We start from the raw sequence: 25953 nt of genomic DNA, 5'->3' as shown, positions 1-25953 counted from the left end.
ATTTACTTCATCTATCTACATATTTTATTTACCTATTTTTATACATACCATTTTATATTTTAATACATTAGCATTTTTATATATTTTTTTATCAAAGATTTCATTATTTGTTTCTTTTTTTAGTTTAAGTACCTAATATACTTCTATTTCCTTAAAAGCTTTAAAGCTTTAAAAGTTTTAAACAAGTTAAGTTTAGTAATAAATTGGAAACTTGTTCCACTTTATGTAGCAATCAAACAGATTAATATTAAATTAAATTATACATTTAAGTTCAAAACTGGTTTCAATGATAAATTTGATTTTAAAGTAAACAAATCCTGATTAGCATTTAAATGCTGCTATTTGTACCAAATAATAGTGGCAATAACTGTAATAAATTATACCAACTATTTTTACTTTTAAAATAGCAACAGTTAAATAATAATATAAAATGTTTAAATAAGAAAAAAGTTTTAAGAATCTTTAAAACTGCAAGTTCAAATCAAAGTCAAATATTTAATTAATTTTACTTTATAAAAAGTAAGTTAATTAGTTGCATATAATAAGTATATATATATATATATATATATATATATATATATATATATATATATATATATATATATATATATATATATATATATATATATATATATATATATATATATATATATATATATATATATTGTTTCAATGTCATATCTTGTTGTACGTGAATATATATATATATATTTTTGAATATAAAGCATAAAAAACAGCTGCGTACAAACTAAATTTATTCTTCGTAATATTTCGATCTGCTTTTGCACAGATCGTCATCAGACGTAAAATATAATACTATATTATATTATTAGATTTATAAGTGTTGATTAGTCTAGTTCAAGCGACACAGATTTTCTGTATTACTTATATCAAAATTAGTTACTTATACTTATAATAGCTAATTATTACTAATATAAATTTATACTCAAAATAATTTATTGCTAATATAAATTTATTAACTAACTAAGGAAAGATTTCGTTAAGTTAAACTTGGTTGATGCATGGCATACAGTATCATACAAAAAAAAGTGTGAAAATATGTTTCAAGAAAAATCAGTTTGTTAAACTTTTTCTTGTAGTTCCTTTTATTGAACTGAGTTTATTCAGTTTAAACAGCTTCATAGTACCTCTGAGGTTTAGCATAACTCGAAGGCTTAACATTCATCATTTAATAAAATAATTTATCTTAGTCATATCGAAATTTTGCTAAAGTATCAGGTAATTGCTTTATCATATATTTCTATCTCAGTCGTGTTGATAATATTGTCCATGCATCTGTTGCTATTGTTCCTTCAAGGAAGAATTATAAGAAATGATTAGCAAGCATTTTAGCTGGTGTATAATATCTTTAAAGTTATTATTTGCATTAACCAAGATGCTAGCTCGGTGTTTATATAAAATTCCATCATTTACAACTAGCTTAAAGGATTGAAGCAAAAATTCACATTTCTGATACCAATGATCAACCATTTTCAAAATAATTTTATCTAAGTTTGTAGTACCCTCAAATGCTGAAGTTTTGAATTGTTTTCTTTCTAAGTTTGCAAAGTACCCTCTCAAAAGCTGATGTTTTAGTTTGTTTCCTTGCAGCATCCAAGAATGTTTTCCTGTTTTTATATATGTGGAATGACTATTTTTTGACAAATATAAAACCTATCTTTGCTTTAAAATTTTGAACTTTGATCTACTTGATGCGTTTTCAAAAATGTATTCAACTGCAATTGTTGCCATGATGTAAACATTAAATTAAAAAAACAAGTTTGCACCTGTGCATTAAAAAGAAAAACAATTTGTCAATAAAATGACTTCATTTTAATTTCATTTCCTATAGAAAAAGATTTATTTGAAGATGTCTGTCATTAATTGCTGTTGAAGAACTTTAATTATATTTCCTATTAATACATTATTTTAATAAAAAAACATTTCAATAATAGCAGTTGCTAGTTCACTTTACCTCATTTATTAAATAATATTAGACAAATTATCATAACATAGAATACAAGCACCAACCTATAACATTGGCTTTCTAAACACAAAAACTCTTTATTTATATCTAATCATTCTCTAACAAAATAAAAATTTTAAATATATAATAATATTTTACCCTTTGTGGTCACTATTAAGAAGGCATTTTTTTAAAATTATTTAGCAAATCCCAGTAGTATAAAAGGGGCATTCCAGCTCATTTTGTTTTTAAGTATATCCTTAACCATATTCTCATACCATATTTCAACCATTATGCTATCCATATTCTCATAAGTCATTTCAACCATTATGCTAACCATATTCTCATAAGTCATTTCAACTATATCCCTAACCATAATTTCTGAGCAAAAATAAAATAATGTAAAGATAAAATAATGGTAGTGTAACAACCATAATATATTAATATATTATGGTTAAATCATAACTTTAAACTCTGAGCTAAAAAAATAATTTTTTTTATAAAAAAATTAAATTTAACTTTTTAAAAAAAATTAATTTTTGTAACTTTGAATCAATTTTTTAAGTTAAGCTATAATTTCACAAGTGAAATCTAAGCATAAATGTAATATAGCTACGCGTAAAAGAAAGCATGTCCTATTACAGTAAAACTTCCAGATTATCCTTCCTCTGCATCCCCAGAGTTTAATGTAACTACTAATCTTTTTCCAGTAGGAACACTAGGCATGGAATCAGTAAAATTTCTGTAAAATTAGTTGTTGTAGAATCAATCGTATCTTTTGATTGATTCAATAGTTCGGATGACTCATTATTAAATATTTTAATATTAGCACCGTTTCACAAAGCAAGATAAAAATCTTCTTAACCAGATGAGCAGTATATACATAAACTATTACTGTCAAATCCTTGAAATACCGTATAATTAGTATCGTTATTTGGTGTCCGAGGTTGTATAATAGAGTTAGTATTTACTGGAGAATTGTATGCATCGTACATGCGTACTCAAGATTCCCACCAATTTCCAGAATTGCCAATAACATGATTTCTAATATATTTGCAATAATTACCTTGACCAGTAACGTCTGGAGCATCTAATAATATATATTCTTTACCATAAATAGTGTTTGTAAATTTTAATGTTTCTGAGTATAATCTAATAGATGACAATGGTTGAGGTATTGATGTTGTTCTTGTAATAAAAGGTTGTATCCAATATTTTATTATTTGACTAGTTTTATTGTATAATTGAATTACTAGACAAGTAGTAAATGGTAAATCTAGTGTAAAGTATCCTCCTAATGAATTAGCCGTATGCATATTACAACCTTGTATAGAGTTTGCATAATATGAGTGACCAAGTGGGTCAAGTGGTGCAAATAAAAAATCACAAGCTAAAAGAATATTATAATCTCCAACACTATCTGTAGAAAGAGAAAAATCTCCTATGCAAAGTGAATGATCTGCGTATATTCTAAGAAATACGTTACATGGTACATTATGAGTAATATCGAGCACTTCAAATGCTAGCTATAGTTTTCTGAGAATACCAGTACCAGAAGGTTGAACAAAAGTTGTTGTTGCATCAGGACCTCTAGTTAGTGGAACAAGCTTTTGTTTTAATCCAAGGCACATTAAACTTAAATTTGATGTTATTCCTAATTCATTAAGACGAAGTGTTTTATTATGAACACAATTTTTTGTAGCAGCAGCATGCGAGCTAGTAGGTTCTGCTACGTTTATTAATTTATTAGAGTTCATATTAATATTACTAGTTCCATTATTATATTCATCTCTCCTAATGAATAAGTTAGTAATGTTAAACCATCTACAGCTACAAATGAATTAGTGTCGCGTCCGAATTTATCAACAGGCATTATATATATATAAAGAAAATTTTTTTAACTATATATTTTTTTTTAAATTACCATATTTTTATTTTAAAAAATCACCATAGATTATTAATATTATTCTGAAAATCATATGCTTCATCTAGTTTCTTTAAAATATATAAACACAAGTGTCCACAGAATGATGTATTTCCAAATTGAACTCTACAGTAAATTCCCGGTTATTCGAACCTCCAAGGGGAACAAGAATATACTTCGAATAACCGAAAGTTCGAATAACTGAAAATCTTCTTTAAAGTGACCAATTTCAAGTTACTATTAAATTTTAACAGTAATAGAAAGTAAAAAAGAAAAAAAACTTTGAAATAAGATGCCGTTTAAGTCTTTACCTTCTAAAAAAAAAAAATAATCTAAAATAAAGAAATAAAATATTTACAATTTTTTGAAAAAACTGTCTATTTTCAATTGCTTTTTTGCCTCTAAAGAATGTTTATCAAACATCTTTGATACTAGGTTTATCGATTGTCGGATTTCGACGCCGTTATTTTCAAAAAGAGACCAACATTCAATTAACTCTATAGCACGTGCAACCTCTGATAATTTTAGTTTTACGGGAGGCAAATCGTTCGAATCTTCGTCTATCTCCTCATCTACCTTAGCAAAATCGTTGATTAAAATGAAATCCAGAATTTCTCGATCTGTGATAGCGATTGCTTCGCTTGTACAAATATCAAAATCTATGTGTACGTAATCTTCAACAGCAAAATCTTTCTCTACTAAGCCACGTGATCTAAGCTCTTTGACGTTTTTTTCAAGCAATTTAAAAGGATCTTCTTCACCATTTATACTTGCAACTGGATTTTTCTTTGAGATGCCTGCCCTTCTAAAACAATTTATTACAGTGTTAGTCGATACAGCATTCCCACGACTTGACCAACATGCTCATAGCTTCAAGAATGTTGATATTTGGGGTCGTTTTACCAGCATCGATGTATTTTATCTAACGCCTCACAACATTCGTGCAATAAAAAGTCTTCAATGCCCTTATGACTCCCTTGTCTATTGGTTGCTTTTTGGAGGTTGTGCATGGTGGTTAAAATACTAATTCAATTGCTCTGAGATTTTCAACATTAGGATAAGCTGGGCAGTTATCTATGATTAGTGCAACTTTTCTACCCTCAACATTAAACTTTGCGTCAAGTCTCCTTACATAATCAGTAAAGATTTTAGAGTCCATCCAGGAATTATCTTGGGACTTGCACTGACCAGGTAGCGTCAACGTTGTAAACATCTCTCAATTCATACCTTAGAAGGATAGTGGACAAATGGGTTTGCTTCCAACTTGATGTCTTTTCCGCTGTACATGACCTTTCCTCGCCAGAAATAGTTCGAAAAACAACATTATGTCTATTTTTCAACCGATCAAGCCATCCTTCTGAAGCCTTAAAAACCGCAATGTTGAGCTCTTTTGCAAAACCTAAAGCTTTTTCTCTAATGATGTGTCCACCAATTGGTACATTTCGTTTACGTGCGCTTATAAACCACTTATATCCATCTTTATCAACGGAGCCATGCTTTCCCATACTTAACTTATGTCTCTTTGCTCCAAATTGACCTGACTCATACTTGCTAATTATGTTTTTTTTTATGCGTAATCCAGTAAGTTAAAGTGTTTTGAGGAGCACTGAACTTTTTTGCAACATTTTTTTAGTCCTTTTTCTAAATCTTTAAAAGCAAAATATTTTTCTTTGATTGTCAAAACTGTTTCCTTTTGTTTAGATGCCATGTTGAAACTTCTACCGCACTACTTTGCAATGCCTCCGATTTTTCAATTATATTTTAATAACTTTATTTCGTTTATAATATTTTGATAACGTTTAGTAACGTCACGTTTTGAAATGCAAGGGAATGGTATCTTCAATCAAAGAAAAACTTCGAAAAACTGACAGGGTTTTCGTAGAGGGGAGTAAAAAGTTGTTTCGAATAACTGAAATTTCGAATAAATGCGTGTTCGAATAAGTGATGGGTATTTGCATTGGTTTGTTAAGGAAAATTCGCGGGGAATCAAAATTTCTTCGAATAAGCGGGAAATACGAATAAGTGCCAGTTCCAATAACCGGGAGTTTACTATTTCACTATTATAATAAACAGGAATTTTTAAATAATTAACAACTTCAACTGGTGGTGGTGTCCATAAGTTTCAAAACTTAGTTTTTTATCTCTTTGTACCAGCAAATCCAGTGAAATTCCTGCGTACTTGAATCTCCTTTATTTAATATTCCACATTTTTTTTGGTGTATTTTTAGGTAATAAATCTCTTACAAATACACCTTTAAAATGTTTTATTTTTAATTTTTTTACTGTTTTGATCAATTAAAAATTTGTCAGTGGTTCATTTGGTAAAATTATTACTTCTACATTGATAAGTTTATGATAATTGTTATTAATTTTTTCCATTTTTTTTTTCTTAAAACAATTTTGACCTCTTTGACCTCTTTGGGCTCTGGGCTCTTTGACCTCTTCGACCTATTTAACCTATAAATTATTTTCTTTTAGTTTGTAGTGTCCATATGCTTATGTGTGCATACCATCTAAAATAATTCTTTTATCATCTTCTGCGCATAATGCTACTTTTTTGATCTCTTCTGTGTAAATTTCACGTAAATGGGATCTTATGACATTCATTCTCCTAATATGCTCTCTTTTATTCAATAAACAATTTGTGTAATCTTCATGTGTTACATACTTTTTAACAACATTTTTCTTTACTCCTTTACATTTTTTTTTCTCTTCTCCGTGTACTTTGAAAGAATTAAACTTGGATCTAAGTCCTAAAAATTCTTCAATTTATGCTCCTTTTGATTCATTTTTAAACATTCCTAATACTTTATTATTAGCTCCAACTTTAAAACCTACTTTATTAATTGTGGGATGATTCTTATTAAAATCACTTGTATCAAATTTGCTTTCAAAATCTTTAGCAATATCTGCATAAATGTCTTTTGTTTTTATTTCGTATGCTAAAGAATCTGTATCTGAGAATAATAGTTTTGCTCTATCAACATATTTATTATCTATGTAATCATAGTGAATTTCGTACATTAGATATTTGCTCAAATCTAATATACACATTCCCAAGTATATTGGTTTAGAATGTTTTAATTTTGTTCTGTTCATATTCATCGCTATTAAGTTTTCATCAAATATTGTTCTACTTTCAAAGTTAGGTTTTGATGCTAATTTAATAGCTTCATTTCTGTCTGTTACTAAGCTAATATCAACTCTGTTTTCAATATTCTCCATTGTTTTTCCAAATACTGAATTGTTCATCAGTTTAAAAAAGTCTGTTTTAAACTTATTAGTTGATTCATCCCTTAGGTCTGTATTTAGTTTAATGTATTTACTTAACCATGCTGATTCTTCAAATTTTATGACTCTATGAATTTTTGTAATCTTTATTCCTAATCTTTCATATAATTTAAGATTTTCATAATGAATGACATAACATTTTTTTATTATTCAAGTTAGGGACTAATTTTTCAACTTTATCAATAGTTATTCTTTCAGGTGCGAGCGGATAATCATTATGCTTATCATGTAGATGTTCAAGATAATCTAAATCTACTTCTAGTATACATGGAATTGATTTCCAGCGCATCAACACATTTTCATCCATCCAATTAAAGCCATGAGTTGGAAGTAGCTTGCTCATTGCCCATCCATATAAATTATTAGCATCTAGATACTGTATATAGGTTGATGGTTTGCTTTGATCATACGTATCAGCCATGTACTTATTATTAGAAGTTCCTAATCTGTTTGATATCATACTAATTCCACCTCTTACCTTTCCTTATCATTAGTTTCAAATCGTAACCACTTAGTAATTCTAATTTTATTTTGGTTATCTTTAATGCCGCATCCCAAACTAATCATGATGCAGTGTAGTACCAAGCAAGATCTAAACCATAATTATTAATACAAAGATCTCTAAAATTTTCAAATACGTCAGCGAGTAACAACACATCTGAAACATTGTACAAATCATGATAATCTGTAAATGTTTTACAATTAAACTCCTTCCACACATTTTGCGCATGCGAGTAATCATTATCACTTATTCCTTTACTATTTAATCTTAAAAAGAGTGATTCTTTTTGCGGTAATTGTGCGTCATTAAATCTATTAATAGAATCAACCCAATCATATGGGTATACACCTTTTCTTAGTAACAAATCTAATTTTTTACCTGAAAAAAATCTTCCAATATTTTTGCATTGATCTTTTTTTAAATTCTAAGAAACAAAGTTTACGTTTTATTAATCAACTCACCAACTTTAATTTCTCTAGAAAAGCTAATATACTTTTCTTCATTGTTTGGTATACAACTCAACTTTCCTCCAAATAATTTCTTTTCTAAATAAGTGAGAATCGTAACCAGACAAATTGTGAAATAGTACTAGAAACAATTTTGGAATTTTATAATTAAAATTACAATTTTGATGGGCAGCACCTCTATATTTTCCAGTAATATGGCAGTGGTAACGTACTTTATCTTCATTTAGTTTTTCTCCACAAATGTAACATTATATTGCAGCATTAAAATTATGCTTGTTTTCATCAGTAAATATTATCCTTTTTGAAAATTTAATCTTTTCATAAATTTTATTGTATCTTCTTCTAAGCTGTCAACAAATTTTTGTGCAACATCATCTGTTTTACTACTTGCAGTAAATGTGACTGCACTGCTTTGATAAATACTTTCGTCAAAACATTTAATATAATAGCAGAATGAACTTGGAATATATATTTGATGTTGCTTAGTATAAGATTCATTCGGATTTGGTTCACAAGTGTCGATTGGTTTGATAAAACTTTCAAAGTCAGCATATATTACTAATGGAACTCTCATTGATTTATTATGATTAGTAAATTGCATTGTTGATTTTGGTGGTGGAAGTTCAATACGTACTGAATCATGTGTTTCACAATAAGTTATATGTTTAGATAAAGATTCTTCAGAATTAAACCCTAATAAACAATTTCTACAATAGTGTTTTTTGCAATGTTTATTTGATGTTTGTGATGAAAGTAATCTGATTAAATTTTTTATTAAACAGTTATGATTACTTTCATCATTTGAGATTTATAGTAAATATATTAAATGTTTGCCATCACTATTCTTTGATACATGCAAAATATGAATTTGTGAGTTTTCATAACCATATACATTGACACTGATATCTATATTGTTCTTCTCAAATTGTGTATATTGATTTAATGATACTGAAAAATTCTATTTTATCCCAGTTTATTTTTTCTGCTTGATTTTTAAACGCTTTATCTACTCTTTCAGAATTTTTTTCTGTAGGATTTAATGCTTTTGTGACACACCACTTGAAATATTGATTATCTTCATTCTTCTATATTAAATATCGCATTTTTAGTTGCTAAACTTTTATCAAGTGGAATGTATGATTTTGCTTTGATAGAATTAGACTCAATAATATTTATATCCATATTTTCAACAGAAACAAATCTCCAACCTGATCCTGCCTGTTGATGTAATTATAATGATTCTAAAACTTTCTGCTTTGATATTTCATGAAACTTATCTAAATCTGTTGATTCTAATACAACTTGATTATTCGATCTAAATGGAGCAGATGTGATTATAGTTTTTCCTGTTTTAATATCAGCACGCTCCATTTCACAATGTAGAACTATATAAACTTTTAAATTTTTATTTTCTTAAAGTACTTTAATAGCACTATTTTTAGCAGTATTTATGAAGGATAAAACATCGTAACCTTCTATTCCTTTAGCTGTAAATCGTTTTGTAACATTTTTAACAGATGATTTCTTTAACTTAAATTCTGTAGGGTTTTTGTAAAACTTATTATACAACCCCAGTAAGCACAGTGACGTGACAAAAACGTGAAATTCACGTTGTTTTGGCACGTGACATTTAGGTGAATTTTTGGTCCCCATGAAATGACCAATTCACGTGATTTATGGACGTGTTTTTTACGTTCCTTTTGGCACGTGATATTTAGGTAACTTTTTGGTCCCCATGAACTGTCTAAAAGACGTGCTTTTTACGTTAATTTTGGCACGTAATATTTAAGTAATAATTATGCTTTTATAAAAACGAAGTGTTTGGATTCGTGTAAAGAAAAAAAACTCATCGTCGAGGAAATATTTAATACGTATTAAATTACATGGTTTTATTAGTCAGTATATTAGTTCTTGACATAAACATTTTGAATTTCTAATAAAAGCTGCACTTTTGTTAAAATATCCTCCATATATCCAATAAGTAATAAGTACAAAGTCATAGATCTGCAACTTACGAAGAGCACGCTTCGATCCACAAAGAGCGCACTTCAAACTTAATCTAACGAATCAGTCGATATATTCTCCCATAAAAGCACGCTTCAAACATAATCTGACGAATCAGTCGATATTTTCTCCTATAAGAGTACGCATCAAACTTTATCTAATGAATCAGATTTAGCTGAAAAGAAACGAATAAAATCTTAAATAATAATATGGTTATTTAATAATTATCTTAAATCACAAACTTTTAAAACAAATCTTACTTGGTAATTTGCCAATCATTTTGGCAACAAGATTTTCTAGTTGTTTTCTTTTATCTAAAATAATTTTAAGAAAACAATACTACATACAATGTAGAAAAATAAAAAAAGTCATTTGCTTTCTAATTTTATACTCTTACTGCTAAAAAATTTATAAGGATTTAATAAAAAAAGACATAACAAAAAAGTCAACAGATAAATAAAAAAAAGAAGTACAAAATAAAAAATACAAGTCTAAAAAAATATTATTTATCTATATATATCTATATCTAATATCTGTCTATAGATAAATATATATCTATATATAAAGTTAATAACTGATGCGCGCGATTAGAAAAAGACCTGTACTCACCCTAAGTGATAACATCTGATTAAATAATTTGTTTTCTTTGTTTTCCATCTTCTTATATTTGCACTTGTTTCTGCACTAACTTGTTCATACATTAACTCACTAGATGCAAAGGTGACAGCCCACGAAGTTGCTTTAAATGAGTACCCTACAAAGTTTTGAACATTGCATGTTATTTTAGAATGCACACAGAAAAATTATAACAATTTTTAAAAATGTAATAGTTACCACATAACCACACAACATTATAGTGGGGATTTTATATCATAATTTTCCTACCCATGGTGAGATTTTCACCTTGAGGCTCCTTTTGCTGTGAAAACATTCACCACGGCTAAGGAGCCTCATCTACCCCTAATTATATATAATATATTAAATATAAAACTAAAAGTATGTATAATAAAGTATTGTCAAATTAGGTCACCAATAAATACTGAGAGCTGAAAATTCAACTCAGAATCAAGTTGCATTCTCCAACAAGATATGAATTAAATTCTTGCTACAGGGTGCGATCACAAAAGAAGACGAAGAGAGGGAAAAGTGAATTTTCTCAAACTTTAAAAGTTAAAAGGTTATTGTGTCTTACTACAGAATGATATTCCTAGGCAATAACATAACAATACCATTGGATCTTCGTAGTCAATAATATTTTATACAGAACTCATCATTTGTCATGTAGCTTAATAAAATTAATATTAAATAAGTTATAATAGGGTCATTCCATATCAAATCACCTAATGGTCCCCAGGGTACCACCTCAAATTTGCTTCAAATTTTGACCACCCACAGCTTTTATGAAAAAAACACAATCCTGAAAATTTCAGCTTGATTGACCAAACCGTTTAAAAGTTATAATTGAATTAATATTGACCAAAATCTGAAAAATTTGAGTATCTGGAGCTTACAGTAGTTTTTTTTGATTTTTACCAGATCATAACTTTTTAAATAAAATAGACGATCACCTGAAATTTTTTAAGGTAATAGTTTTTCACCCAAATTATCTATTTTTGTAAGTGTTTTTGACTGATTTTAAACAGTTTTTGAGTTCTTGTACCTCAAAGTTGCTAAATAACACAATATTAGAAAAAGTTTTGGAAACTTTAATGTGCTACAGTCCAATACCAACAGACAAGCTGTGCCAATTTTTTGTTGCTTTTATGTACTTAGAGTAACCACTTGTGGAAGAAATTAAAGTTATGTGTTAAAAGTTATTTTAGCACTTGCAGCAGCCTGTTAAAATTTCACTTTTTTTAAAAATACGATAAATTATATTAACTTTGTAGGCATTGAAAGTAGCGTCGACAGTTAAAATAAATTATGAATTTTTTTACTGACAAAGTTCTACATATAGGAAATCACCAAAAAAAAATTCAAGACCCATACTCTATCTTATCACATGATTGTAGCCCTATGACTTATGTGTATATTTTATTTTTTCCCTAAATAAATATAATTAGTTTTTCATAAAATAAAATTATCAGTGCCTTAACCTAATTTATTTGATGTGATTTTATAATATATATTTGTCAAATTTTATGCATATAATATAATTATAATGATATTTTCACATGGTTATAATTTGAGTGTAAAATACTTCAATTGCTTCAAGACTTTGTATTAAAATCTAAATCTGCACAGTATTTTCTGGATTTTATTATTTTAGTTTTTAATATTGCAAGAACCAAAAAGTAAAAGTTTTGTGTATGCAGAAATAGTTACATATAGAAATAGTTTATTGGTTGCATTTTAAACAGTTTTAATCGCATTTATACTTGAGATTTCATTTTTACGATTTTATTACTGGAAAAATATAAAAAAGTTTATTTTTAGATGTTACATGATTAACTTTAATATTTTTAGATTAGTAAAAAATGTCAGAGAAATGTTTTGTGGGAAGAGTTTTAAATGAATATTGTGATAAAATATCATATTGTAGAATGGCAGGAAGAATAAGACTAAAAGACACTGATATTGAAGTTTTAATGCAAAGGATAGAATACACTTTCGAACCAAATGAGGAGATATGTATTCACCATGAAAAAGCCTATATTTCTAGATATGAAGCACTTGAAAAATACTGTTGTGATCCATTTAAAGTCCACAAGAAAAACATTATCAAGGGATTGTGTAAAGTTAACATATCAATAGCAAATCAACTTAAGATCAAACCTGTTCAAAAAGTTTTTACTAACTGTATGAATGAATTCAAACTTGAATTACAGAAAGTAGTCAAGATGAAGCTGCTGAAGATTTGAGTTGTTCAGACCTTTATTGGAAATATCTCCACTCAAAAATGTAAAAAGACCCTAAAAATTAGGATATGGAAAGCAAAAAGCTAAAAAATTTGCAACAAGTATGGCAAACCTAGTAGTGTCAGTATTGGATATAGACCCAAAAGATAAAGTATCAGAAAAAGAGCAAAAATGTATAAACTGTAATGATTCAAACAAACTGTTACATGCAATAAAAAATAAAATGAAAATACGTTTGAAGGAAGAAAAAGTTCAACTACTAACACTAACTTCTGATAGTTGGTAAATTGAAAAAACTTGCAAAACATTTTTAGAACATCTTTAAAAAAGCTCAAAAGTTGAAAAAATGATAAAGGAATACTTGCTAAACCTAAGGCTAAAATAGGACAGCCTTAGGAAGATATTGTTAAACAAAAAATCATTGAAATTTATGAACCCAAAGAGTTCACAAGACAATGTCCAGGAAAAAAAGATTTTGTTTCTGTGTGTATAAGTAATGTAAAAGTTCATAAACAAAAACGTTTAATATTTGTTCAATTAAAGGAACTTTTTCTTGAGTTTAAGAAGTTTTACCCTAAACACAAAGTTGGTTTCAGCAAGTTCTGTGAACTAAGACCAAAGTGTTAAATTACAGTTGACAGTAGTGGAAGTAGCTCAGTTTGCGTATATTTTTATCATCAAATAACTAAGTTGATGTGCGCTGCTTTACCAGAGGGCCATTTAATATATTACAAAGATTTGATGAAAGTATGTGTTTGTAATATATATAGTCGAAGCTGCATATTCCATCTATGTTCCAATTCCCCTGGTAAAGTAAATTTAAAGACTTACTTGGAAAATGTGTTTGAAAAAAATAATTTTGATTGTGATGATCATATCATATACAAATAATGGGTGTCCAAACAAGCATTATTGAGTTTATTGAAACTCTAAGTGAAACTTTGTATGATCTTTGTCACCACCACTTTATCAAAGAAGCACAATCCTCCTACTTATCAGAGGCAAAAAGAACATTAAATCAACACATGTACCATCTTGAAGATCATAATATAAATGCTGAGCACCACTTCTTTGCTACATCCCATGGCAAGTCTATGTGATGGAATAGGAGGAACTATAAAAAGAGAAGCAGCAAAAGCAAGTCTAGGAGCAGCAAATTCTCACACAAAATGAACTGTTTACATGGGCTGAAAAAAACATTAAAGGTCTTAAATTATTTTACATTTCAAGTGATAATATTAATAATCATGAAACTTATTTTAGCCTAAAGAAACGATATGAAGAGATGAGCACAGTCCCAGGCTTAAGAAGCTATCACAGTTCTTACCAGGTGGAGAGAAATTATTTTTATGGAGAATATTTAGCGATACTATCTATGATATCCATTTGCTGAACAATATCAACTTGGCAAAAAAAGATCCTTCAAACTTTCAACCTGGTAAATACATTGCATGCTTTTATGATGATGAATGGTACATAGGGCTTGTACTTGAGATTTGTAGTGTAAACTAAGATGTTAATGTAAAATTCATACATAAAAACAAATTAAATTTAAAATGGACTAATGATGCACGATCAAGTCAATGTTGGGTTCCATTTGACAAAGTTATATGTCAAATAAGTGCCCCATCCATTAAGGGTAGAAGTGCTTGTGACTACAAACTTACTAATAGTGATTATGAAAGTATTATGAGTTAATTAAATCAGATATAAAGAAAGTAGTGTACTTGTGTTTCATGTGTATATACACTTCTTCTTTTAGCATTTTTTTGTTTTTTTGAAGTATAAGATAACTTGCGCTAATTGGTATCTTTTTAAACTAAAAAATCATTGCACTCAAAATGCTGAAATCATGCGATAAGATAGAGTATGGGTCTTTTTTTGGTGATTGCCTATATATAAGCAATCACCAAAAAATATAATTTTTTGGTGATTATATAATTTTTTTTTGGTGATATATAGAACTTTTGGCCTATATATAGAACTTTGCCAGTAAAAAAATTCATAATTTATTTTAACTGTCGACGCTACTTTTAATGCCTACAAAGTTAATATAATTTATCGTATTTTTAAAAAAAGTGAAATTTTAACAGGCTGCTGAAAGTGCTAAAATAACTTTTAACACATAACTTTAATTTCTTCCACAAGTGGTTACTCTAAGTACACAAAAGCAACAAAAAATTGGCACAGCTTGTCTGTTGGTATTGGACTGTAGCACATTAAAGTTTCCAAAACTTTTTCTAATATTGTGTTATTTAGCAACTTTGAGGTACAAGAACTCAAAAACTGTTTAAAATTAGTCAAAAACACTTACAAAAATAGATAATTTGGGTGAAAAACTATTACCTTAAAAAATTTCAGGTGATCGTCTATTTTATTTAAAAAGTTATGATCTGGTAAAAATCAAAAAAATCTACTGTAAGCTCCAGATACTCAAATTTTTCAGATTTTGGTCAATATTAATTCAATTATAACTTTTAAACGGTTTGGTCAATCAAGCTGAAATTTTCAGGATTGTGTTTTTTTCATAAAAGCTGTGGGTGGTCAAAATTTGAAGCAAATTTGAGGTGGTACCCTGGGGCACTTTTGAAAAACTAGGTGATTTCATATGGAATAATCCAATAACTTATTTATTATTAAATTAATTACATCGACAAATTTGACGGTCTAAAGTATTATATAATAGGGTAGAAAAAAAAGTATACCTTGTATTAGGGTTTGATCTTTTGCATGTTGCAATATGAGAATAATCTGCCATAACGTTACACGATTTTGAACTAAGCTTTGTAATATATTTATTAAACCTAAATTGATAAAACTTAGATATAAAATAATATAATATGTTTAGATAAAATATTATATATGTGACATTTTATTTTTGTCAAAAATGCATTGCGATGTTATAAGATATCTTATACCCTGATACTTTATTTATTATTATAAAACTACAATGCAAAACAATTATATTATTATAAAAGTATAATAAAAAGTAATTACAATAATGAATATATAAACTAGATATTTCATATAATCATTATATTTAAAAAATTTGGAAAATTGTTTGCAGAAAATATCCTGAAAAATTCAGAATATTTTCCCCCTAATTTTTCCTTTAACTTTGCATTCAGCCAAGTTGTTTCTCAATTTTTTAAAAACTTTTCTTAATTTTTGTATGAATGATGAATAAACAACATAAAAACAAATAAATGACAATAATATATACTTTAACTTGCATGTATGGAAAACTTTTCGGATATTTGGAAAAAGATTTTTTCCTGTAATACCGAATATTTTTCTGAAAAATTTCAGAAAAATATTCGGTATTACAGGAATATCCCAAAAAATCCCTGAAACTAAATTGTAAAAAAATAGTAAATAAAATAAAGAATATCTTTCCAAGTTTCTAATCATAGGTTTTTATTGAGAATAAAAAAAGTTCCAAAATACACAATATTTTAGCAATGTAACTTTCATGCTTCAATCAAGTAAAATTGTAACCTAGACGAGGTCACCTATAATATACATGATTGAAATGTGAAGAAGGAAACTGGGTAAGAGCATGCATCAAACTTTATCTAATGAATAAGTCGATATTTTCTCCAATAATAGCTAGCGACAAAAATTTAGCTAAAAAGAAACAAATAAAAACTTAAATAATAATATGATTATTAAATAATTATCTTAAATCACATATTTTTAACACAAGTCTTACATGGTGAGTCGCTAACTGTTTTGGCAATAAGATTTTCTGGTGTTGCTATTTCTTTGATCTAAATCATGAAACAATTTTTTAAAAAAGCAATGCTATATTTGAGAGAAACTTGCTTTACATATTGGAAGGTTGCCAACATTGAAAGATAAGTATAATGCAGTTTCAAATACAATAGCATCATAATCATCTTTTTGTGGGGAAAACATTGAACAGATCCGCGTTAATAACCTGTTTTATATTGTACATAATAACAATAGTAATAAAAGTCATATAATATATACAATAATAATTTCATAAATACAATTCAAATATATATATTAATCATATAATATTTAAATAATATAAAAAAATGAAATAAATAAGTATTAACCTTTTTTAACAAGTAAAGCACAAGATCAAGATGCCATATATTTATATATATCTTGGATAAATTCTTTAACCTTGTTGATAAAAACCAAATAATAGAAAAAAATCTATTTTTGGTTCGACTCTTGAGCAATAATGTATGCAGAAGTTCTACAGACATTATTATTGCTCAAGAATCAAGAATAAGTTCTGCTAGAACTTATAATTTGTCCATGTAGCTTACTTAATTTGATATTAAATTCGTTATAACATAACTTATTTTGTACTAAATTAAGTAAGCAAAATGGACAAATTCGCCACTCTAAAATATTATATTATAAAGTAGAAAAAAAGCATACCTTGTATTTGAGTTTAATCTTATTTGTGTGGCAAATAGGGACGCTTGGTACTAATTTATTTAACTTAATTTGATGCAATTTGGATATTAGATATTACAAATTAAAATATGTTGGACTATTTAGTTCTGTTTTAAATGCATTGCGTTATAAAATATTATACAGACCAATTTTTTTTTTTAATTATGATTAAACTACAATAAAAATTAATTATATCATCATAACAGTAAAATAATTATAACTAATGTAATGAATACAACAACTATACTATAAAAAAATAAATAATATTATAAAAAATATTATTTCATATTTTTTATCACAGGTTTATATTAAGAATAAAAAAAGTTCCGTTAGACGCGATATTTTGGCACGTAAACTTTCACGAAACTTTCACGTAAAATAGTAACCTGAACGAAGTCACCTAAAATACACGTGATTGAAACGTGAATAAAACGTTGCGTGCCTACTGGGCTCATGCTCTTTTGTATTTGTCAATGTTCTATTCGGTTAGCAGACTTTAACATCCCTCAGAATTAGGTCGTATTTTTCGGTTACCGGATTATTTTTTATTCTATATATTGTCGCAAAACATTAGCGGACTACACGTCCCGAAGTCCTAGAGATGTTAGAATTTTTATTTGCTTAATTTAAGTTACAAGTACTAATAACATTTTTTTAAATAAAGCGAGTACCGTCACTTTCTCCATTTTTATTTTATATTGAATTTAATATTTTTAACTCTATTTTAAACTGACTCATAGTCAATCCATTAACTCAATTTAACTACTAGAAGTTTATATTAAATAAATTTATTAAATAATATATAAAATTATTGGGGTATTTATTGGAGAAAACCTTTTTTTTTGGTAGATATCTACACAAACAATTGAAAAATCTAGATTGAAATAGAATATATTCAATCTAGATTTTTTGTAGTTATCTTCCAAAAAAATGGTTTTCTCCAATAAATCCCACAATAATTTTTATAGTAATATAGACTATATTATAGTGTAATAGTTTTTATATTAACATATTTAAGGTATAGCATAGCTCCACTTTTATTAGTGTTAACCATGTTGCTTCTGGGTTTAAATAATAATAGAAGTCCAGAAGCAATAAGGACCTTATCCTTTTAGTTTATTCAGTAAAGATAGGTTTTTTTGATTTAATATCATTGTAACTGATGTGAAGATCTTCAATAAATGTATTTCAATCAAAGCATTGTATTTCAATGAAATGTATTGGTCAATCCAAGTCACAACTAAAGAGGTTTTATGTAATACAGTTGCAATGTGTACAAATTATTTGTCACAAACCTAGGATCAACCTTTTTGCTTCCCTTTTAAAAATAAAACTCAACACCTTACATAAGAGAAAAAATGTTTATGCAATAAAAGTTGTCAAATAAAAAAATAAAGATTTAAAGCTTATAGTTAAAAAGCAATAAACTGTCAAGGAAGCTTAAAACTCCAAAATTTCCTGTTGCACATAAGGTAATTTTTAATTTTTCCAATGACATGTGTTATTTTTGAACAAATGCAAAAAGTTTCTACACTTTTAGAGTTCAAGTGAAAAAAATGTTCAAACATTAATAAATGTATGTACTTTTATTAACTCATAGTTAAATAATAATTTAAAATAATCTTTAATACAATTTTCAAGTTTTTAATTATTTCATTATATATTCATTGTTTTTGTGTTTCTCTTTGATAAATTCAATTTATGAAATAAATGTTAACTTTGTTTAACAATTAACTTTCTTATTTTAATATTTGTAATATTTGTAATATTTTTATTTCTTTTTTATTTTAATATTTGTGCTTTTTTTTAGTCTGATTGCAAAGAATATTTTTATTTTATCTGATGTTGTTTATTGATGTATCATAATTTATGATTGGTGTATCTTAGTTTATGATTTTTGTTTGTTTTGGTGACTTTTATTATAATTATCATGACAGTTTATCTTTTCAAAATGTTTGGTTTTAATAATCTCTAAATATTTTATTGAAACATTAAAAAACATAAAAAGCAGGCAACATTTTTGTTTAATTCGTTATTATTGGCATTTTAGTTTTAAGTGTAAAGTTGGAAAAATCTTGCAAAATTTATTTTTTGGTTAGGTAATATTTGTGAACAACTGTTAATTTTTTTTTTTAAAAAAAGGAAAAAGAAAACTAAAGAAAAAACTGCAGAAGTGGATTTGGACACTCATCTTATGAATGCATACATTCTGCGTGAATTGACTTTAATCCATTATAATTTGACTAATCTTGAATAATGACAATTAAAGATTATAGGCACGTGTTTGTTGTGATCCTGTTGATTGGAATGTGTTATCATCATCATAACTGCAGCAAAGAATTTTTTTTACCTCTTTGCTGCAATTATGATAATGTGTACACTCTGATTATGTGAGTATAACCATGTGTTTGATTGCCAAGAGGAACACCTTTTGGCAAAAGATTACAATATGAATGAGATAAAACATTTATAAATGAAGCTTGAAGGAGGGATATCTATGTTCATGTTTCTCAGGTCTTAAAAAAATTTCTGGCACTTGAACTGCAGCAAAATATCAACAGGAAACTATCAACCTGGAAAAACTGCTCAAAAATGTTAATTTCGGATCTACTCTGATTTGATCTAAGTTTAATTCAGATCTACTCTAAACATTTTTGTATAAATAGGAGTCGGTCTAACTGTCTGCTCATACTCAGTGTTTTTAACAACAATAACAAAAATTTTGATTTTAAGGCAAAAACAATAAGTAACAAAAAAAATTATACTTCCAAAATATTCAAAATATATATAGATGTTAACAATTTTTTTTTACTTATTATCAGCGTCGTACTATTGCAAGTGCAACAAGTGCAATCGCACTGGGCCCCCTATTAAATAAATTAGAAAAACTTCTCCAATACCATAAATTACTACGAATTAAAAGAAAAATTTTTTTTCAGTTTCTGCACAGGGCCCCCAAAAGTTACAGCACGGCGCTGCTTATTATAACAGTTACTTGTTTAATCTTTGCTTCCAACAAGGCTGCAAGCAACCACTACTAGAGTTGGAAGTTACTGGAAGAACCAAGATGAAGTTTATGAAGAAAGATAACGACTCACAGATGATTTGATTGACAGATTGCAAATTATATGAACCAAGAAAAATAAGATGGAGAGAGAGAATTCCAAAGAACATATGTTCAAGAAAAAAAACTAGGCAAATAAGAATTTTTAGAGCACTTAGAAATAGTCGCAGTTAAAGGATAAGGATAAATTGAATGATGAGTAATAAAAGAATAAATTTAAGTAGATTGCAGAAGAGACGCTAGCTCTTTAGAGCTGCACCTATTATAGTATATTTAGAAAAGTGAAAGAGAAGCAACATTACAACAGTGTGATAATGGTTGGAGGCTGGCTGCAACCTTTACTTGTTTACTTATATTATGAGTTATTAATATGCAGATATTTATATTGTCTATATGATTCTATAAAGCTCTTACTTATTATAAGATTGTTTGTTCATCATAAGTTGAACTTTCTTACTTATTATAAGGTTGTTTACTCATTATAAGTTGAACTTTCTTATTATAAGACTATTTGTTCAGTATAAGTTGAATTTTCTTACTTATTATATGATTGTTTACTCATTATAAGTTGAATTTTCTTACTTAATTTATATGTGCTAACTCATCTAATAACTATAGTTTTTGAACATAATTATAGGTTTGAATAAATTAATGTTAAGTGATCATTTTATTATATTTATAGTGTCAACGTTTTCCTTGATCAACGATGCGACAAAAGAAATTGAATCGAAAGTGGCTCCATGTTTTAACAAGGCAAGAGATCGCTATGATGGTTAAATGTGGTGAGGTATGTAAATGATTGATGTTTCAATCGATGAGAAAAATAACAATCGATGAGAAAAATAACAATAGAAGGGGAGTGAAGAGGATGGTGAAAAAGATCCTCAACAAAAAATCGGCAGATTTTTTAAAATAAATATAAATATCATGTTTTAAATAAATATTTATATGAATACTTTAAATATAAATTTATAATACTTTAAATAATATATATATATATATATATATATATATATATATATATATATATATATATATATACACACACACACACACAAACACACACACATATATAAATATACACGTGTGTAAACATGTGTCTATATATATATATACACATATATATACACACGTGTATCTATATATATATACATACACACGTGTATCTATATATATATATATACATACATACTTGTGTATCTATATAATTTATACAATGTATATTTTATATATGTATGTATAATACATATAAAAAATATCTCTGTGTATATTTTTCTATTCATATATATATTTGTGTGTATTTATAACTCTATATATTATGTATATATGTATAAATATATATATATATATATATATATATATATATATATATACATATACATATACATATATACATACATACATACACTTATAAAAAAATGTATATGTTATGTATACGTAATATATACACATATACACACATATGTGTGTTTATTTCGGCGTATGTATATTTGTGTGTATTTGTATCTGTATATGTGTGTTTATTTCTGCGATGAATATATATATATATATATATATATATATATATATATATATATATATATATATATATGTATATATATAACAACACTAGTATTTTTCAAACATATATGTTATATGTTTGAAAAATACAAGTGTTGTTCCTATATAAATGTGTGTGTACTAAATGCTATAAGATATCCTATTAATAATAATTATTTAACAAAAATGAAAAGAACAAGTTCAGCATAGTAGAAAGAATATATGGGAAAATATCGATCAGCCTTAGCTGGAAATTTATTTCCTGAATGTTTAAATTTGTCTTCAAGCTGCGAAGCTGCACCAATATACTACCTTAGCTTCGTGGAATAAACTTTCTCTACCAATATTGACAGCAAAATCTAGTAATACTTTGTTGCAAAATACTGTCTGTAAGTAACTTTACTTATCTGTAAATGAATTGTTTATATTTGAAAATTATTATGTAAATGTTAAATTAATTTTTAATTGTTTGAGAAGATACAAAAAATGAGTCAGCAGTATAAAAAATATGGCATGAGCCGAAGCCAGCAAGAAAATTTCTTGCATAGTCTATCTGATTGCAGAAATGATATTTTTTTTGCTGATAAAGGTAAGGGTCTATTATCAAGCAGACTATGGCTAGTGATATGCATTAGCACATATTGAACTTTTTTTGTTTTGTTTGTCTGTATATATATATATATATATATATATATATATATATATATATATATATATATATATATATATATATAACATTTTTAAACCAGAATATGTGGGTTTTAATAAGCAACAAAACATAAATTGAAAAGACTCTACTATAAGTCTTCTACTTACTTGTAATCTACTAAAATAATTTTAATAATTCTACTAAAAATCAACTACTCATTTTTTCACATGTTCAGCGAAAAAGACAATGAGAAAAAATATTAATCCTGGTACAACTGTTAATGAAAATACTTGTGTTGAAACTCTAGTTATTTATCTTTAACTTCAAAAAATTTAATTTGACACTAATAATTCTTGTAAATTTTGTTTTTGCAAATTTTATCTTTCAGGAGTTTTACCGTTATCACATAATCTAGATGAAGACAATATATTTATAGAAGACTTCAGAAACTTAATAAAGATAATAATATTAATGTTGATTAAGGTAGGTGACTATTAATGAACAGGGGGCATGTGTGCATTTGGTTTTTTTAAATATTATGTATAACTTATATTTATATTTATTACCTATATTTGAGTGTATATTAGTCTAATTTATCTTAAAACAGGATATTTGCACTTTAACAAGCAACAAAACCTAAATGTGATGGTTTCAAATCAACTTTTAAAGATTTTTATATTTATAAGCAAAAATCAATTAAGAGAGGATTTACATCCTGGTACAAATGCTAATGAAAATACTTGTGGATATTCGGGCTTCTGGGTCTTTCCAAAGTAATAACTTATTTGCATTTAATTTAAAAGTTTATAATATTTAAAAAGTACAATAGTATATTTGATGAATTATGTTTCTTAATGGGTTTCATAAATTCTTAAAGGGCGTCTCTTATTTAGGTTGAAGTAGGTGGCTCTAAAAAACAATTTAAAAAGAAGAATGAAGGGTCGATTCCGTCTAAATGTACAGACACAAACAAGCGTGATTAGTAAGGAAAAAAGCAATTTTACTCTTCCATCGAATCATCAAGAAATTTGGGCTACTGCAATAGTTTTTAGATAAAGATTTGAATGAAATTAATTTTGAACAGGTTACCTCAATTGAGGAATTAGTAAAGTTCGAGACCCGACTTTGAAGAAAAATTAAAAAGAGCATTCGATGCTACTGGAATTGTTTGTAAAAATGCGAAAGCGTATTGTTATACGATTTTAGATTTTATAATGACGGAAGAGGCGATCAATCTAAATTAAATATTATGTATGGTAACCATGTGCCAAGCGTCTTTTATTAGCTTATTTTTAATGATTTGGTTTTTTATTTCTTCGTTTATTTTTTCTTCGTAGTATTATTGTAAAATAATTTACCTTGAAAAACAAAAATAAAACAACAAAATTGTCGTAAATATAATGTAGTATATATAAAAAAAGGTTTACATGTTTAAAGCTATAAACGTGTCTAACAAAACCTACGTATTTTTGGTTTATCATTAAACCGTGCTGAGCAGCTGTTAGTTCAGGCATAAGTTTGGAAAACTTATGCCTGAACTAACTTAAGGCATTAAATAAAGTTTCCGTTTGGAAACTTAATTTAATGCCATAAATCCGTTTTAAACTATAGAAAACACGAATTTAAAACCTCATAAAACACGAGTTTAAAACCTCAAAAACACGTATTTAAAACATAAAAAAACTCGTGTTTGAAACCTTAGAAAACACGTGTAAAACTCCAGTTAAACTTCCCGTGAAATCCACGTGTTTTTGGTTTACGCCTGGATCGTAACAAACACGTGTTTATACGGGTTTTAATTCCGAGATTAAAACCAGATGTGCCGTCTGGGTATGTGCTTCTCTATAGATAAGTATAATCCATTTGCTTTAATAAAATTTCCTAGATGATAAAAAAAAAAAGAAAGTAAAGAAAAATTAGGGAGAGCAGTCAAATTTTAACTTTTTTAAGGGATATTTAAGGATTTTAAGGATGAGTGGGAACCGTGATTATATATATGTGTGTGTGTGTGTATGTGTGTGTGTGTGTATAAATATATATATATATATATATATATATATATATATATATATATATATATATATTTATATATATATATATATTTATATATATATATATATATATATATATATATAGAGAGAGAGAGAGAGAGAAAGATAGAGGGAGAGAGAGAGAGAGAGAGGAGAGAGAGAGAGAGAGAGAGAGAGAGAGAGAAAAAAGAGAGAGAGAGAGAGAGAGAGAGAGAGAGAGAGAGAGAGAGAGAGAGAGAGAGAGAGAGAGAGATGTATATTATATATAATATATAATGAAAAATTCTGTTGATGAAATATTATTTTATTTTTAATTAGGATTTACTTAATCCAACTAAATATATTGTCAAGATATGTTTATGTTTATTTAAACAAAAAAATAACGTTTATCATGAAAACGGTTTATGTCATGTTTAATTAGAATTACACATAATACGTGTAAAATGCAGATTAAAAACCTGTTATACTTCCACTATCATCAGAAATAGTATCTTCAGAACTACTCATATTTAAATTTTTTTCACAATTACTTAATTCATCAATACTCGTAATTTTTTTATTGAAAAAACTTTTTATTAATCTATATAGAATCTGGTTGCATTAAGCTATTTAATGTTTTTAATAATCAAGTCGCGGTTGTCACGTGATTATTAAAAAAAACAAAATTAGAAACGGTAACCGAAAAATACGGCCTAATTCTGAGGGATGTTAAAGTCTGCTAACCGTTCTATTCTGTGTTCCGAGTGAAATTTTAATTTATGTTAAATTATGCGAATCTGCCATGATGGTTCACACACAAATCATAGCATTCCGTGTAAAACCTTCGGTATGGCAGAAAGCAATTATTACAAACTTTTGTCAAACCAAAATAAAAGTAGATATAAAACCAAGATCTCAAAAATAGACAATGTTGATCCATATACGTTGAAAAAGACAGATTATCTTTCCGAGCCACAATTTTATCCTAAAATCACCCATGCTAATGTTCTTACATATTTATTGTTTGCACCAAGCCCTGCCACCAAAGAAGAACTTAAATTCTTTAAAAGTTTACATGCTTATAAACATTTTTTAAGTGGTTGGGTAAGAGATATTGGTGTTAAACTCTTCAGTAATGAATCCATATGCTTGGTTCACGGAGGTGATTTAGTTTTACTTATGTTTCATATTTATCTTTAGTATAGCTTCAATGAATGTAACATGAAAGCCAAAATAGTATATGAAG

At 27.2% G+C, this 25953-nt stretch overlaps 2 long non-coding RNA genes across 3 annotated transcripts; one reads left to right on the top strand and one right to left on the bottom strand.

The window, feature by feature from the left end:
• Positions 1-9999: 9999 nt before the first annotated feature.
• On the bottom strand, positions 10000-17717 carry LOC136075590 (uncharacterized). 2 transcript variants are annotated; one of them, XR_010636035.1, is made up of 7 exons: positions 17429-17717; positions 17095-17164; positions 16725-16782; positions 15718-16639; positions 10764-10908; positions 10415-10468; positions 10000-10329 (listed from the first exon to the last, which is right to left on the bottom strand). It is a non-coding gene; the product is annotated as an uncharacterized LOC136075590 (long non-coding RNA). The 2 variants fall into 2 exon arrangements; XR_010636036.1 differs by lacking the exon at positions 17095-17164.
• Positions 17718-17946: 229 nt separating this feature from the next.
• LOC136075589 (uncharacterized) lies at positions 17947-21334 on the top strand. The gene is made up of 2 exons (XR_010636034.1): positions 17947-18049; positions 21193-21334. It is a non-coding gene; the product is annotated as an uncharacterized LOC136075589 (long non-coding RNA).
• Positions 21335-25953: the final 4619 nt, after the last annotated feature.

Source organism: Hydra vulgaris, chromosome 01, assembly GCF_038396675.1.
Source record: "Hydra vulgaris chromosome 01, alternate assembly HydraT2T_AEP".
NCBI lineage: Eukaryota > Metazoa > Cnidaria > Hydrozoa > Anthoathecata > Hydridae > Hydra > Hydra vulgaris.
This window is presented reverse-complemented; position numbering and strand designations above follow the sequence as displayed.